The 15,457-nt window shown below is 44.7% G+C and overlaps 1 protein-coding gene across 2 annotated transcripts in view; it reads left to right on the top strand.

The window, feature by feature from the left end:
- JARID2 (jumonji and AT-rich interaction domain containing 2) overlaps window positions 1–15,457 on the top strand; it is a 274,220-nt gene that overhangs the window by 30,510 nt on the left and 228,253 nt on the right. The window lies entirely within an intron of this gene.

Genomic DNA, 15,457 nt, shown 5'->3' with positions numbered 1-15,457 from the left:
AAAGAAGGCATTTTAATTAGCGAACAAAAAAGAATTCCAGAATGAAGAGAAAGAGAGACACCTTTAGTACTCAAAACTTCTTGAGTGCGGGGAAGAATCACCCAGGCCCACCCCGCTGAACCAAGAGATGCTGGGCTCACCCGGCGCTAGGAGAGGGGACACAGCTGGTAATGGAATCTAGCCCTGTGGGATGCTTTTAGTTATTTACTAGGAAAAAAAAAAGAGGTTTTTTTTCTGTGCCTTCTCACAGCAAAATCTCTAGGAGGCCATGTGGAGGTGGAGGTGGGGGTGGGGGGTGGCGAAGGAGGACTCGGAAGAGAAGGGGGAGTGGCAGGTGTCCACCACCCGGGAGGCTAGAGGACTGTCTGCCTTACTCAGCAAGAAATAGTTTGCACTAGAAATGGGACTCAGGAAGGCAATGCTTGGAGACCGAATTCTGTTTTTTGGCATGAGAAAAACTAATTCTTCTATACCTGTTGGTGATGGACGACATACTCCTGGTCTTCATTTTTGTATCTCCCCAGTTTGTTTTCCCTTTCTTTCTTTCTTTCTTTCTTTCTTTCTTTCTTTCTTTCTTTCTTCTTTCTTTCTTTCTTTCTTTCTTTCTTTCTTTCTTTCTTTCTTTCTTTCTTTCTTCCTTTCTTCCTTTCTTCCTTTCTTTCTTTCCTGTAACTTATTTATTTTGAGAGAGAGAGCACAAGCGGGGGAGGAGCAGACAGAAATCAATCCCAAGCAGGCTCTGTGCCGTCTTCGCCTACCTCTCAGAGCCCCACGTGGGGCTCAGACTCATGAACTGTGAGATCGTGACCTGAGCTGAATTCGGCCACTTAACCGACTGAGCCACCCAGGCGTCCCTCAAGTTTCATTTTTAGATCTCCCGACTCACCTACATAGGAAGTTCTGTAATGTGTACAGACCTCGGATTTCGGTTGTCTGGTCGCAGGAGGATGTGTGCATTTTCAACATTAGTGCACACGAAAATGGTCTCCGAGATGGTTTGAAATGGTTGAAGGACTCTACACTCCTACCAGCAACATCAGTGTGCCAGGCCATGCACGTCCTTGCTAGTTTCATATTATCAGGAGTTTTTTAATTCTGTGAGTTTTTTGTTTTTTTTTTTTTAATTTTTTTTTTTTTAACGTTTATTCATTTCTGAGAGACAGAGTGCGAGTGGGGGAGAGGCAGAGAGAGAGAGGGAGACATAGAATCCGAAGCAGGCTCCAGGCTCCGAGCTGTAAGCACAGAGCTCAATGCGAGGCTCAAACTCACAAACTATGAGATCATGACCTGAGCCGAAGTTGGTTGCCCAACCACTAAGCCACCCAGGTGCCCCTAATTCTGTGAGTTTTAAAAAAATGTTTATTTATTTTTGAGAGAGAGAAGAGAGGCTGAGTGTGAGTGGCAGAGGGGCAGAGAGAAAGGGATACACAGAATCTGAAGCAGGCTGCAGGCTGTGAGCTGTCAGCACAGAGCCCGACACGGGGCTCGAACCCACAAACCTCAAGATCGATCTGAGCCGAAGTTGGACGCTTAACGGACTGAGCCACTCAGGCACCCCTGCGAGTTTGATTTTTTTTTTTTAAATTTTTTTTTCAACGTTTATTTATTTTTGGGACAGAGAGAGACAGAGCATGAACGGGGGAGGGGCAGAGAGAGAGGGAGACCCAGAATCGGAAACAGGCTCCAGGCTCTGAGCCATCAGCCCAGAGCCTGACGCGGGGCTCGAACTCACGCACCGCGAGATCGTGACCTGGCTGAAGTCAGACGCTTAACCGACTGCGCCACTCAGGCGCCCCTGCGAGTTTGATTTTTAATGTGAATGAATTTATGTGTTGAACTTCATGCTAGTATACTTTCTATTTTCAGTAATATTCTGGGGTCACAAATGTGTCCAAGTGTATTGCTCTTTATCTTGCTTCTTGCTAATTTATTACTCTTTTATTTTTTATTTTTTTAAAGACTTTATTTTTAAGTAATCTCTATACCCAATGCGGGGCTTGAACTTAGAATCCTGAGATCAAGAGTTGCCTGGACCCAGCCAGCCAGGTGCCCCACCCTTCTTGCTAATTTATAAAAGTCTTTCTCTACTAACAACCATGCATTGCACCTCTGTTACTCTCCCAGCCCAACTCTCCTATAGTGAAATGACACCATTAATCACCGGTACTTGGGTTGATTGGTCATGTTGTTGAGGCACTACCCTCCAATCTCCTTACTGTTGGCATGGTGCTCTTCTTTTAAAAGAAGTTACTTTTTGGGGTGCCTGGGTGGCTCAGTTGGTTAAAATGTCGGACTTGGTTTCAACTCAGGTCAAGATCTCACGGTTCATGGGTTCGAGCCCTGTGTTGGGCTCTCTGTTGATAGCATGGAGCCTGCTAGGGATTCTCTGCTCCTCTCCCTCCCTCTCTCCTTCTCTCCGTCTCTCCCTCTCTCTCTCTCTGTCTCCCTCTCTCTCTCCCTCCCTCCCTCTCTCTGTCTCTCTCAAAATAAATACATAAACTTAAAAAAAAGTTACCTTTTCCCCCCCTCCATACCTCTCCTTGCTTATGGGATAAAATCTGAACTCTAAAGCATTACCTAAAACCCTTTAATAGATCAGTCTTACCCAGTCTCCTCCTCTATGTCATCTGTTCCTGTTCATTTTCTGTCTCTTTCCTGTCAAGGTTATGGTCCTTTAAGACTGTGGTGACATGGCCTGTTTCCTTCATCCATTTCACCACCGGTGAACCCCTCTGCCTTCCCCTGAAGGCTCAACATCAATGAACTCTGTGTGCCCTACTGTGCATTGTTGGTATCACTGGTGAGTATCCACCGTGTGCTGGGCACTTGGCCTTGTTCTAGGAGAACAGCACGAACAAAGGCACAGTGTTGTGTTGACAGGCATATACCTGTATGGTTCATCTTTGGGTCTACTGGCACTTGGCAGGCAATCAGTAGATGTTGTTTTCCTGATTTCCATATTAACCTGAGGCTCATCCAGACAAATTTGATTAAGTCCCTTTTCTTGACGTTTTATATTAGGAGAAATTTCACGTAGAGCGGTTGAAGGAATGGTTTGCTGAACACTTGGACACTCATGGCCCAGATTCCAAGATTAATACGCTGGTGTGTGTGTGTGTGTGTGTGTGTGTGTGTGTGTGTGTGTGTTACCCAGTGTCTGCTTTCTTCCCCTCCAATCTGGGACTTTGGAAAATTTGGAATGGTGCTCTTGGTTATCCATTAAAAAAGGATAAAAATAAACATGCTGTTGTTCCTGCTGCGGCACTTTAGTGGTAATAAAAAAAAATAACTTCAATGACTTTGGCTTTTTTCTGCCAAAGTAAACGTTGGCTGTCTTTCAGCTGTAGTAATGTAGCTTCTCTCAATTTGTTCGAGTTATACTAAAGCAGGGCCAAGTTGAGAAATTAGTTTCTCGGTTTTTTCCCTTCCAATTTAGAAAAAAAAATTAGATTTTGGATACTCTCGTTCCTATAATCCTCTTCCTGGTTCTCTTCTCCTCCTGCATTAAAAAAGATCGCGAAGAACTGGCTGAGTTGTCGGGGGAAGGAACAGAGAGATCTGATTTTATGGTATTTATAGGGGTGGTTGTTGGTGATAATCTTCAAATAGGGCATTGGAATCTATATTGAAGGCAGTTTACTATGTTTCTTCCAAACAATAAAATGGTAACTAAAGGACCATAACCTTTTGTTTTTCAACACGTGATTTTTGCTTTTCTGCAATGCAAGTTTATTATTAGCCTGGAAATCAAATCCAAGCACCGTCGAGTAACGCCACTGTAGGATATATCACTGTGTGATAACTATGCATTCGCTGGTATTTGAGACTGATTTGGGGGTACGTTTGAGAGTTTTAGGTGTGTCCGGGTTTGATTTTTTTTTTTTTTTTTTAGCGTGGGAGGGCCAAATGTAATGTGCCTTTGGGAAGCAGCTTCTAGTCAGCCTGCCCGAAGGACTGGTTGAGCAGCTGGGCTACAGAACCCTTTGTAGTTAGTTAACTGGTGTAGCCCGGTGGCCTGAAAAGCCATCTTGGGTCTGCCCCAGATTATCTTCCAGTCTTCTTGCCTTTTGATTCACATGATACTACTAGGTACAACTTCCTGTCCAAAAGAAAATGTGGATGCATCCTGGCAAACAAAATCCAACTTCATCTTGAAAATTCTTTTATTTTTTGAAAAAACTTTAAAATGTTTATTTTTGAGAGAGGGAGAGCGAGAGAGAGAGAGAGAGAGAGAGAGAGCAAGCGTGCGTACGAGTGGGGGAGGGGCAGAGACGGGGGACCGAGGATAGAAAACGGGCTCTGTGCTGACAGCAGTGATGTGGGGCTCAAACTCACGAACCGTTGAGATCATGACCTGAGCTGAAGGCAAATGCTTAACTGACTGAGCCACCCAGGCGCCCCAATTTTGAATTTTGAAATAAAGTTCCAGGATCAAATTCAGAAACCTTCAGAGCAGAATATGAAACCCTTCTGTTTCCCCCGTACTCCTGTTCAGTTTGCTTTCTGCGTATTTGTGTGCATATTTATGCAGACAGACGTAGATTGTCTTTCTTTTTGCTTGTTATATATAAACGAAATGGGGTCAGGTTGTGTGATTTAGCCTTTTCTCACTTAACTGTGTTCTGAAGATCTTTCCATGCTGCTCTTGTCAATGCCATGTAGTGTCTGACCGAGCCCGTGTCCTGTAACGTATTTAACCACTCCCTGGCCATTCTCTTCCTCGAAGCGTGTCTGCGGCATTTAGGAGCCACTCCGTAGACGTTTTAGGTTGTTTCCGCTGTTTTGTTTACTGAGAAACAAATTTCTTTCCAGACACCTTCCACACGTGTACGCATATTGGCATAGGATTGAATTGGAGTTACTGAGTCCAAGGGCATGTGCTCAGTTTTTATAGCAGGAAGAGCTTTTTCCTTCCAGAAAGGTTTAACCAATTTGCATCCCCACAAGTGTAGGGAAGTCTTTATTTTCCTCCCTTTTTCTTTTTTAAAAATTAAAAAAAATGTTTACTTATTTTTGAGGGCGAGAGCAAGCGTGTGTGTGTGAGCGGGGGAGGGGCAGAGAGAGGGGAGACAGAATCTGAAGCAGGCTCCAGGCTCCACGCTGTCAGCACAGAGCCCGATGAGGGGCTTGAACCCATGAACTGTGAGATCATAACCTGAGCTTAAGTTGGATGCTTAACCTACTGAGCCAACCAGGTTCCCCTATTTCCTTCCCTTCTTGCCAACGCTTGTTATTATAAAGCTTCCTTAATTTTTGTTGAATGAATAAACAATATATATTCATAATATATATTAGAGTATATATTATATATGTTGTATATATATATATATATTCAGATATATCATTTGTATTTCTCTGTACTGAGCAGTCTTTGTTGGTTTATTGGCCAATCCATATTTCTTTTGTTCGTGACCTTTGCCCATTTTTGTATTGGTTTGTCTTTTTCTTACTTTTTCTTGTCAGAGCTCTTAATGTTCTGGATGTTTCTTAAATCCATTCCGAGTATTTTCTCCTATTCTTTTATCCTTTCATTGTGTTGAAAGTGTTTTTTTCTCTTACAGAAAGTTTAAAATTTTTCTGCAGTCCTCTTTGGTTTTCCTTTATGGGTTTTGTGTCTTGCTTAGGAATGCTTTCCTGACCTCAAGAATATGAAAATATTCTCTTAAGAAATTTTTTCTCTTTATTACTTCCCATCTAGTTAAATATCACCCTCCAATTTCTTAATTCTCTCTGTACTTCACATCAACCACTAAAATGGTATAAAACCTCAGCTCTCTGGAATCTTCTGGTAATGACTTCTTCTGACAGCCACATTTTATGGATACCTTAGGGCTTATCCCCATCTACGTACCAGAAGGCTTAGAATGAACATTTTAGTTTTTCATTTTATTTATTTATCAAAATATTTTTTATCTTATTCTGTTTTGAGAGAGCACATCTATGCAAGTGGGGGAGGGGCAGAGGGTGAGAGAGAGAGAATTTTAAGCCTACTCCTCAGCTCAGTTTGGGGCCTTGTCTCAAGGCTCACCGTGAGATCATGACCTGAATTGAAATCAGGAGTCAGATGCCTAACTGACTGAGCCACCCAGGCCACCACTATTTTGTTTTATTTTTAAGTAGGCTGTACTCCCAACATGGGGCTCAAACTCACAACCTCAATAGAGTCGCATGCTCTACCGAATGAGCAAGCCAGGTGCCCCTTATATGTAGTTTCTAGAGTCTTGGTCCTCCATTATTATCATGACCGTCATTATCCTGTATTAAATAACGTATTAATGTTCCCAGTGGATATATGAGAAAACAGCTCTGATCTGTGCGTCAGAATTTCAGAATTTGAAATCCACTTAAATATTTGAAAATATCAGATGAATTCTGTTGATGAGTTTTATAGTCCTGGAAAAGAAAGGACAAAAGAGAGGATGAGATAAAAGGGTAACACGGGTTGTACCACTGTGTTACTATATACATGAAAGGTAGAAACCAGACAAAAACTAACGTAAAAGTAAAAGCCGGTCTCCGAACAGAATAGCTTTCCTCGCGGTCAGATTTGCGTTGGTGACTCACGGTGAAGACCGGCTGTGAGCTGCTTGCCTGGGTTGCACTCAGTGCGGCCTGCCTTTGTCTGATGCACATATTTACCTTACCATCCACAAGTTTTCTTTTCTTTTTTAGAGAGAGAGAGCAGGAGAAGGGGAAAAGGGTAGGGGGAGAGAAGAGAGAATCCCAAGCAGGCTCTGTGCTCACTTAAGAGCCTGACGCGGGGGCTCGATCCCATGAACTGTGAGATCATGACCTGAGCTGAAATCAAGAGTCAGGTGCTTAACCCCTCCAGGTACGCTCCCGCCCCCCCCCCCCCCCCCAGGTTTTTCTCTTGAAGGGTAGAACTGCTTTAAAAGCATTTTAGAACAACCACTTTAGACGTGTGCGTGCGCGTGTGTGTTGGGGGGGGGTTATTTTATTATTTTTGCCTTCATTCGAGTTTTTCCTGTTTTTTTTTTTTGTTTTTGTTTTTTTTTGACGATTGCCATTTACCACTGGCTCGGTGAATGTCTCCTCGAGTATATTTTTGTGCTGTAATTAATTATAATATGGGAAACCAGTTAACTAGGCTATTATTATAAAGTAGAGCTAAAAAGTGCCTGATTGTGGGACTGGGCCTCTGTGATCAGTGAAGTGTCACTGCTTTTGTGCAGGAACTTCGAAATTGCTTTCTGATTCCTCAGAGACCTTTTGTTTTCTACTTCTCTAACGTGTTCCCTAATAAGTGAGGTTACAGGATAACTGAATCCCAGAACAGAAGGCAGTGTCTTTTCTTCTAACCTTTTGCCTCCATAAAATTCAGATCACACCAGAACAATTTGAAAAGCCTTCGGAATCTCTCGTAAAGGAATTTTTTGCAGGCATAAACATGCGTTATGTATCAGACTTGTGTGTTAAAACCCACTTGATGAAAGAGCAGCAGATTTACACTGCTTGACTCAGCCACCAGCAACTTCCAGAGTAGAGCTAGGATTATTCTTTACATATTGGTTATGCTCAGGTTGGTTATGCCGTGTTTTCTGAAAGTGCTGCCTCCCTAGCACCACTCTCCAGAACCTCACACCTGTTAGCTTTGGCGTCCCAGTTCATTTCCTTGTATTCACCTGCCTTGTCTTTGCTGCGCACCTCTGCCTCTTTGTCCTTCGCCCATTTTCCAGAGAGCAGCGGAAGTGATCCTGTTACAGCCTTAAAACCCTCCTGGGATCTCCCCTCACTCTGAGTTAGCATTCTGGCCAGTGCTTGCCAGGTTCTGTTGACTGCGTCTCCCATCGCCCCCGCCTTACCCTCCCGCCTCCAGTCCAAAAAATCTTGAGTCCTTGTTGGAGCCTTCTCTGCTCCAACACGTCCTTTTCTTTATCTGGAAGGTACTTTAACCTTTTGCTATCTGGTGAAATCCGTTGACCTCTTTCTTACACTGTTTCCAGATTTATTTGTTTTTACGTTTACTTATTTTTGAGAGAGAGCGAGTGAGCACGGGGAGGGGCAGAGAGAGAGGGAGACACAGAATCCGAAGCAGGCTCCAGGCTCTGAGGGGTCAGCCCAGAGCCCGACGCGGGGCTCCAACTCTCAAACTGTGACATCAGGACCTGAGCCAAAGTGGGATTCACAACCGACTGAACCTCCCAGGTGCCCCTGTTTCCAGAAGTTTAAAGTAAAATACAGTCCTCAGGATTACAAAGGGAACCCATTACATTGAAATACAGCCATCAGAATATTAACAAGCTAATTTGGGATCTGGCAGTACGGACGACTTCTGAATCCCCTGTTAAATACCAAGCCCTAATTGGGGGCGAGGGTGTCTGATAGTTGTGATCTCATAGTGATGTCAGCAAACGGTATTTCATGATCTCTGCAACCACTGTAATGTGATCCGATAATATTTATGATTTTTTTTTAACATCAATCGCACAGGTACTTTTTATCTCTGGCTTATTGCCTACATTTATAGTTTAAGGAAATGCTAAATTTCAGTAAGAGATTAATGAAAATGAAGATGTAACTGTTTGCTTATCCGGGTTCACAGACTCCAGAGCTCCATGAATCTTCTTGAACTGCCTGCACTCCTGCCCTGCCTCCCCCAGCCTGTCCCTGTGCCTGGAGCTCTCTTCGTCCCACTGTCCCCCGGCCTCAGCTGAAATGCCATTTCCTCACGGTGGTCTAAGTCAGAAGCCTGTAGTCTACGTGACATGGCAGCTCCCTCCACTTACCTGCAGCCCTTTGAATCATTGACATTTTATGAAATGATTTGTGTGATACCTGCTTCCCAGGGGGGAACTGTGTGGCTCTGTGAGCTGTGGGAGTGCAGTGACTGTCTACTGATCCCCCAGTGCCTAGTTCAACATCCTAGGTGCTTGTTTAATATCTGCATCTCCGATGACATAGATAGCGCCATAAGCAGAGAGGACAAACCACACGAGAAAGGCTCAGAAAGTGTGCAAATCCCAGGCAGTGGCTGCAGGGAGTGTGAGTAAGGCACATTTGGGGGGTAGGGTGAGAGATGAGGTAGAACATAGTCCAGAAAGAATGCAGGCATGTTACTTCTTTGAGTTCCTTCGAGGGGGATGTAAGTCCCACACATCTGTCTACATAAATTTCCGTGAAAACGTATACGTATATATGTTCGTACATGTTACATGAACACACAGCCTTGGTCCCACTGCCTTGCAGGGCCTGGCCCACGGTAGGCGCTCAGTGCCTATTAAATGTATGAATGTGTAACTAATTGGATGATAGCTTGATCATTTGCAGAAACGAGGGGGCTTCCTCATAAGGCCCCTTCTAGATTCTCGCTAAGGTTTTTCCCTGCTCTGAAGCTAGAGAATTTACCACAGGGCATCGAGTAGGTCCTCTGGGGTTCTAAAGGTGAATCATTTGGATTTTGCCTTGTGCAGGGGGAGGAAGGTAGGAATGGATCCTAAGCCATTTGGATACTAATTGCCCTGGGGCCCAGACCTCTGATCTTATCATGAGGTCTAGCAGGGGAGCCTCTAACTAGATGATAGAGGGGCTCAGGCTGAGTGACTGGGACACTGGGAGCAGGGCTTGATGGTCCCAAGTCATGGAGGAAGGAGGGAGGCCAGAGAGAGAGGTCACTGGGGCAGTTCTGCTGATGGACAGTTGGGGTTGGTGAGCCGGGGGCGGGGGCGGGGGGCGGCTTTCAGAGCGATCTGATTTCCTCTGGCAGAAGGGGAGTCTGGGGCCGGGATTAAGGTGAACCAGAACAATAAGAAGGAGGGGATTTGTGCCTGGTGTCTTTAGAACGCTGAATCTGGTGTGCCTCTTGAGGGGAACAGTCCGAACGAGTATCCTTCAGTTTTTCTTTTTTCTTTTCTTTTCTTTTCTTTTCTTTTCTTTTCTTTTCTTTTCTTTTCTTTTCTTTTCTTTTATTCTATTCTATTCTATTCTATTTTTTTTTACCTTTATTCATTTTTGAGAGAGACAGAGCATAAGCGGGGGAGGGGCAGAGAGAGAGGGAGACACGGAATCCGAAGCAGGCTCTAGGCTCCGAGCCGTCAGCACCGAGCCCGACGCTGGGCTTGAACTCACATACTGTGAGATCATGACCTGAGCCGAAGTCAGACACTTAACGGACTGAATCACCCAGGCGCCTCTGTTCTTTGAGTTTTGGTAGTTATTTATGCCTTCTTTTAATTCCCGCCAGATTATAATCTATTTTTTTATCACTCTAAAAGTGTTCCCTTATGCCCTTGTTAGTTCCTCGATCTCCTTCCATCCACTGTGTTGATTTCTGTCACACCCAAGATCAGTAGTGCCTGTTTTTCACAGCGTAATCTTTTCAGATTCATTTGTGGTGTTGGATTTATCAGTCACTCACTCCTTTTTATTGTTGAGTAATTTTGCATTTTATGGATACCACACGGTTTGTTTGTGTACCTGCTGGTTGATGGACTTTGGGTAATTGCTGTGCACATTTTGAGGTCAAGGCTTGTGTAGTTCTAGGTTTTCACGTTTCGGGGATGAACCCTGAGGCGTGTCATTGGGTCATGAAGCAAATGTATGTTGCACTTGACACACAAGGTTCTAGAAGCGACTTGCAAGCATCTCACACCCCGGAACGTTAGTTCCAGCTGCCCCCCGCCCTGGTCCACTTGAGTACGACCCGTCTTAGCTGCTTTCTTGAAATGGTTAGTGGTGTTCGTATCTGGCCAGAGTGAAGCTCGGTTGATGAAAAGGTGGTTTTCAAATAGGCTAAAAAAAAGGTTTGAAAAATTCACATTACCCTGAGCTTGTCGAGTTACCGGGTGACCTGTTGGTGAAGGTGTTTGTCTTCTTAGGTTGGAAGTGCGCCTTTTATTCATCTTCTTGAGGTTTTGACTCTCCTGCCGAAAACCCCCTCGCTTTTCGCCCGTGGTGTGGCTTTGTACCGAGGGAAAGGCGCACAATGTGCTGTGCTCACCTGTAGTTCTAAGCGACTTGCATGATACGATTTCTCAGCTGGCATCAGACTTGAAATAGCAGTTGAGCGAAGACGGGGAATTTCTGGACCTGCAGGAGGAGAGAGCACTGGCCCTCGGATGAAGGGACGCAGCAGAGGCCGGGACACCCGGAATCGCAGCGATCTGTGGCAGTGCACTGAATGGGCAACTAGACCTCCCGTGTCTGTGGTAGGACACTGCCTTCCTGCGGAGTTCACACATGCATATTCTGAAGTCGTGTTTTTTTTTCTCAAGTAGTAACACAGAAACCACAGGAAAAGGCAGAGAAGAAGCGATCTCTCCCTCACTCCAAGACCCCACACAACCCCTGTAAACATTTTGCTGTATTTTCCTTTTTACAGCTGTTCTGGCCCTCCATGCAAATATTTTTGTAATCCTACTGCATGTGAATTTTCTCTGTTTTTTTCCACTGCATATTACCATAAGCGTTGCCTTATGTTATTACCTATTTTCCATAATAACAATTTTTTTTTTTTTTTTTACCTTACCCCATTGCCGTCTCTGCCTTTTCTGAAACTACCCCCTTCACTTCAGGCTTTCCTAATGAGTGAATCTTACTAGGTCTTCTCTCGGTTTGCCAGTCCCGTGAGGCGAGGCTTCTTTTTGTGTTTGGTCTTTCTTTTTCCATAATAACAGTTGTTTGTTTTTATTTTTATTTATTTATTTTTTCAACGTTTATTTATTTTTGGGACAGAGAGAGACAGAGCATGAACGGGGGAGGGGCAGAGAGAGAGGGAGACACAGAATCGGAAACAGGCTCCAGGCTCTGAGCCATCAGCCCAGAGCCTGACGCGGGGCTCGAACTCACGGACCGCGAGATCGTGACCTGGCTGAAGTCGGACGCTTAACCGACTGCGCCACCCAGGCGCCCCAGTTGTTTGTTTTTAAAGATTATTTATTGATCTCTTATTTTTTTTTAAGTTTATTTATTTTTGAGAGAGAGAGAGAGAGAAGGAGAGAATCCCAAGCAGGCTCCACCCTGTCAGTGTAGAACCTGATGTGGGGCTTGAACCCACAAACCGTGACGTGAGATCATGACCTGAGCCGAAATCAGGCTTAACAGACTGCGCCACACTGGTGTCCCGAGATTTTTTTTTTTCATGTTTATTTATGTATTTTTGAGAGCGAAGGGTAGAGAGCAAGCAGGGGAGGGGCAGAGAGAGGGAGATAGGATCCAAAGCAGACTCTGCACTGACTGCAGAGAGCCCGATGGAAGTCTTGAACTCATGAATGCGAGATCATGACCGAAGCCAAAGTCGGATGCTGAACCCACTAAGCTACCCAGGCACCCCCACGCGTAAAGATTTTAATGGGCATGTACCTCTTCTGTGAATGCACAACCCATGTTTTTTTTGGTTTTTGTTTTGTTTTTGTTTTTGTTTTTAAATCATCCCAGTATATTTAGAGATCTTAAATTGTTTTGAATTTTGATGACCCTATACAAGTATGACCATCTTTTGTATGTTAAGCTTTTTGTTCCTTCAGGCTAGATTACCAAATATGGAAAGCCTGGGGCAGCGGGCAGCAGGCATCTTAAAGCCTCTGGTTGTATTTAATGATTCACCAGAATTAGAATACCCCTGCTCCCCAAAAAGGCCGAGTGAGGGTGCTTGGCTGTGGCATCCCAGAGGCCACTGGAATATTTAAATATTGAAACTATGACATCTAGAGTCACCTGAAGGTTTAAATTGTAATATTTCCTTAATGAAAGATAGGACACCGTTCTAGAAAGATGTTCTTTCTTCTTTTTTTTTTTTTTTAACATTTGCTTATTTTTGACAGAGAGAGAGAGAGAGAGAGAGAGACAGCGTGAGGGAGGGAGGGGCAGAGAGAGAGGGAGAGAGAATCTGAAGCAGGCTCTAGGCTGTCACCATAAAGCCCCATGTGTGGTGTAATTGGCAAGAATGCACTCACTGCCTTCAAGCTTGGAGAATTGTTTGCCTTTTTGCAAGCTGTTGTATCTCTAAAATGACCTAAGAAACTGAGCAGCTGAAAGGAAGGTTACCCAGCCAGCTCTAGGCTGGTCAGCTTCGTTATTTCTACCTCCAAATGCTCAGGGTATGGAAGGCCCTCACAGAGAGGAGGGGTTTTCCCAGCCAGGGCCTGATGCCCCTCGCCCCTTACGGGTCTTCAGCTGATCTGTAGAGACGGCAGACCTTGTGAGGCATCACGAATTCATGGTGTTCAGGGAATTTGGCCACTTTCAAGGACCTCCCCCTTTCCTTTGTCTTAGCTACGTCATGAGACTTGTTGATACCTGTTAAACTTCCTCCTAATAAGTTATTTCGGAATTCAATTTTAAAGCACTCTCATTCTTGAAGGGACAAATATTTTGCAACAAAGGAATTAGTGGGCATTAGTTTTGAACAGACAGTTGTAAATGTTTGTTTCAAGGCCACCTTCGATATTCTTTTGTTTAGTAAACATGGATTGTTTCTTAGTATTTTCCAGTAAAGATCGGCCCTCAAAGAGCCCACTGTTTAGCAGGGTAGACATGTACACATATTGATTTATCGTGTGTCCCTGAACTGGGTGCCATGGGTAGGCCATTGTGGAAGCTTCCAAGAAGGAGGTGCCTGACTGACCCATTTGGGAGTGAGGTGGGTACGTCAGGGAGAGCTTCCTGGAGGAAGCCAGTTTCTGATAAAGGGTGAGCAGAAGTTATATAAAAGGTGGGGCTTGAATGGTGACAGAAGCAGGGCCAAAGAACACGGCATGCCCCGGGGAGGGCCTGGAGCAGTGTGTGTGTGTGTGTGTGTGTGTGTGTGTGTGTGTGTACACACGTACATTTGCTGGAGTGGAGAGATCAGTGCGGGTCACGGAGGGGGATGAGGCTGGAGAGGTAGAACTCGTTCCTGTTAGTAATCAAGAATCAGTGAGGGGGCGCCTGGGTGGCTCAGTAGCTTGGGCGTCCGACTTCAGCCTAGGTCATGATCTCATGGTTCTTGAGTTCGAGCCCCGCGTCTGGCTCTTTGCTGACAGCTTGGAGCCTGGAGCCTGCTTCAGATTCTGTGTCTCCCTCTCTCTCTCTGCCCCTCCCCTTCTCACGCTCTCTCTCAAAAATAAAATAAACATAAAAACAAAGAAGAAAAAAAGAAGAATCAGTGGGGCACTCACTCAGGCAGTTAAGATCGACTATTTCCTTTCAGGTTGTGATCTCATGTTTTGTGAGTTAAAGCCCCGCATCAGTCTCTGTGCTGATGGCACAGAGCCTGCTTGGGATTCTCTCTCCTTTTTCTCTGCCCCTTACCTGCGTGTGCACGCTCTCTCTCTCTCTCTCTCTCTCTCTCTCTCAAAATAAATAAACTTGAAAAATAAACACTGATGAAAAGAAAAAGAATGAATCATAAGCCTAAAGATGTTTGAGCTTGGGGTGGCGTACCTCCTGAACTCTTACGGGGGGTGATTTCCATGTGCGGGCCTCAGCCTGACGACCCACATGGAGAAGAGACTCGGGAAGGACTTTGTCACCTGGGAAGCAACTGGGAGCTCGGGACAGGGAGGATCTTGGAACAAAGGTTGTTTGAGGAGAGAATGAAATACACTCAGAATCTTTTCTTTTTGGTGGAACAATAATAATACAGTTAAAAAAGGGAACCTAGAAACCACTTCAAGGATTCAGACAACCCTAAGCAGTAGAACATGTAAGTGGAATTTACTCACCGCCATGGCCTGGAAATTCTCGGTATAGATCCGTCCATTCTATTATGCAGACTGTTGGTGTCGTTTCTAATGTGAATGAAGTTACTTTTATATGAGGGAAGATTTCAAGAAGTACAAAGCACGTAGCCTTTTAGGGCCATTTTAAGGGGAAAAAAAAATCTCTCTCTCTCTTTTTTTTTTTTTAACTTAAGTAATCTTTACACCCAATGTGGGTTTTGAACCCACAACCCTGGGACAAGTCACCCGCTCCGCCAACTGAGCCAGGCAGGCGCCCCTGGAAACCGGTCTTTTTTTTTTTTTTTTTTAAATTTTTTTTTTAACATTTATTTATTTTTAAGACAGAGAGAGACAGAGCATGAATGGGGGAGGGCAGAGAGAGAGGGAGACACAGAATCGGAAGCAGGCTCCAGGCTCTGAGCCATCAGCCCAGAGGCTGACGCGGGGCTCGAACTCACGGACCGCGAGATCGTGACCTTAGCCGAAGTCAGACGCTCAACCGACTGAGCCACCCAGGCGCCCCGGAAACCGGTCTTTTTAATTGAATAGCTGTTTTACTCTGGCCCTAAAATGGTGATCGTGTGCCCCGAGTGAACTCTGACTGAACATAAGATACCAGACACCTGGAATTTGCTGATCTTCTCAGCAGGTGTAGTTTTGAACACTGGTTGGTGTGCCGGCCTTGTGGTTTAATGAAAATCATACTGATATTGCTGGAAGTCGTGGTGGTTTGCTAGAAGGATGAGGTGACATTTAAGAAATGTATATTTCATTACCGAGCATGTCTTTGTGGTTTGCTG

Source organism: Prionailurus bengalensis, chromosome B2, assembly GCF_016509475.1.
Source record: "Prionailurus bengalensis isolate Pbe53 chromosome B2, Fcat_Pben_1.1_paternal_pri, whole genome shotgun sequence".
Lineage (NCBI taxonomy): Eukaryota > Metazoa > Chordata > Mammalia > Carnivora > Felidae > Prionailurus > Prionailurus bengalensis.
Note: the sequence above shows the minus strand (reverse complement) of the source record. Positions and strands in the feature narration are given on the sequence as shown.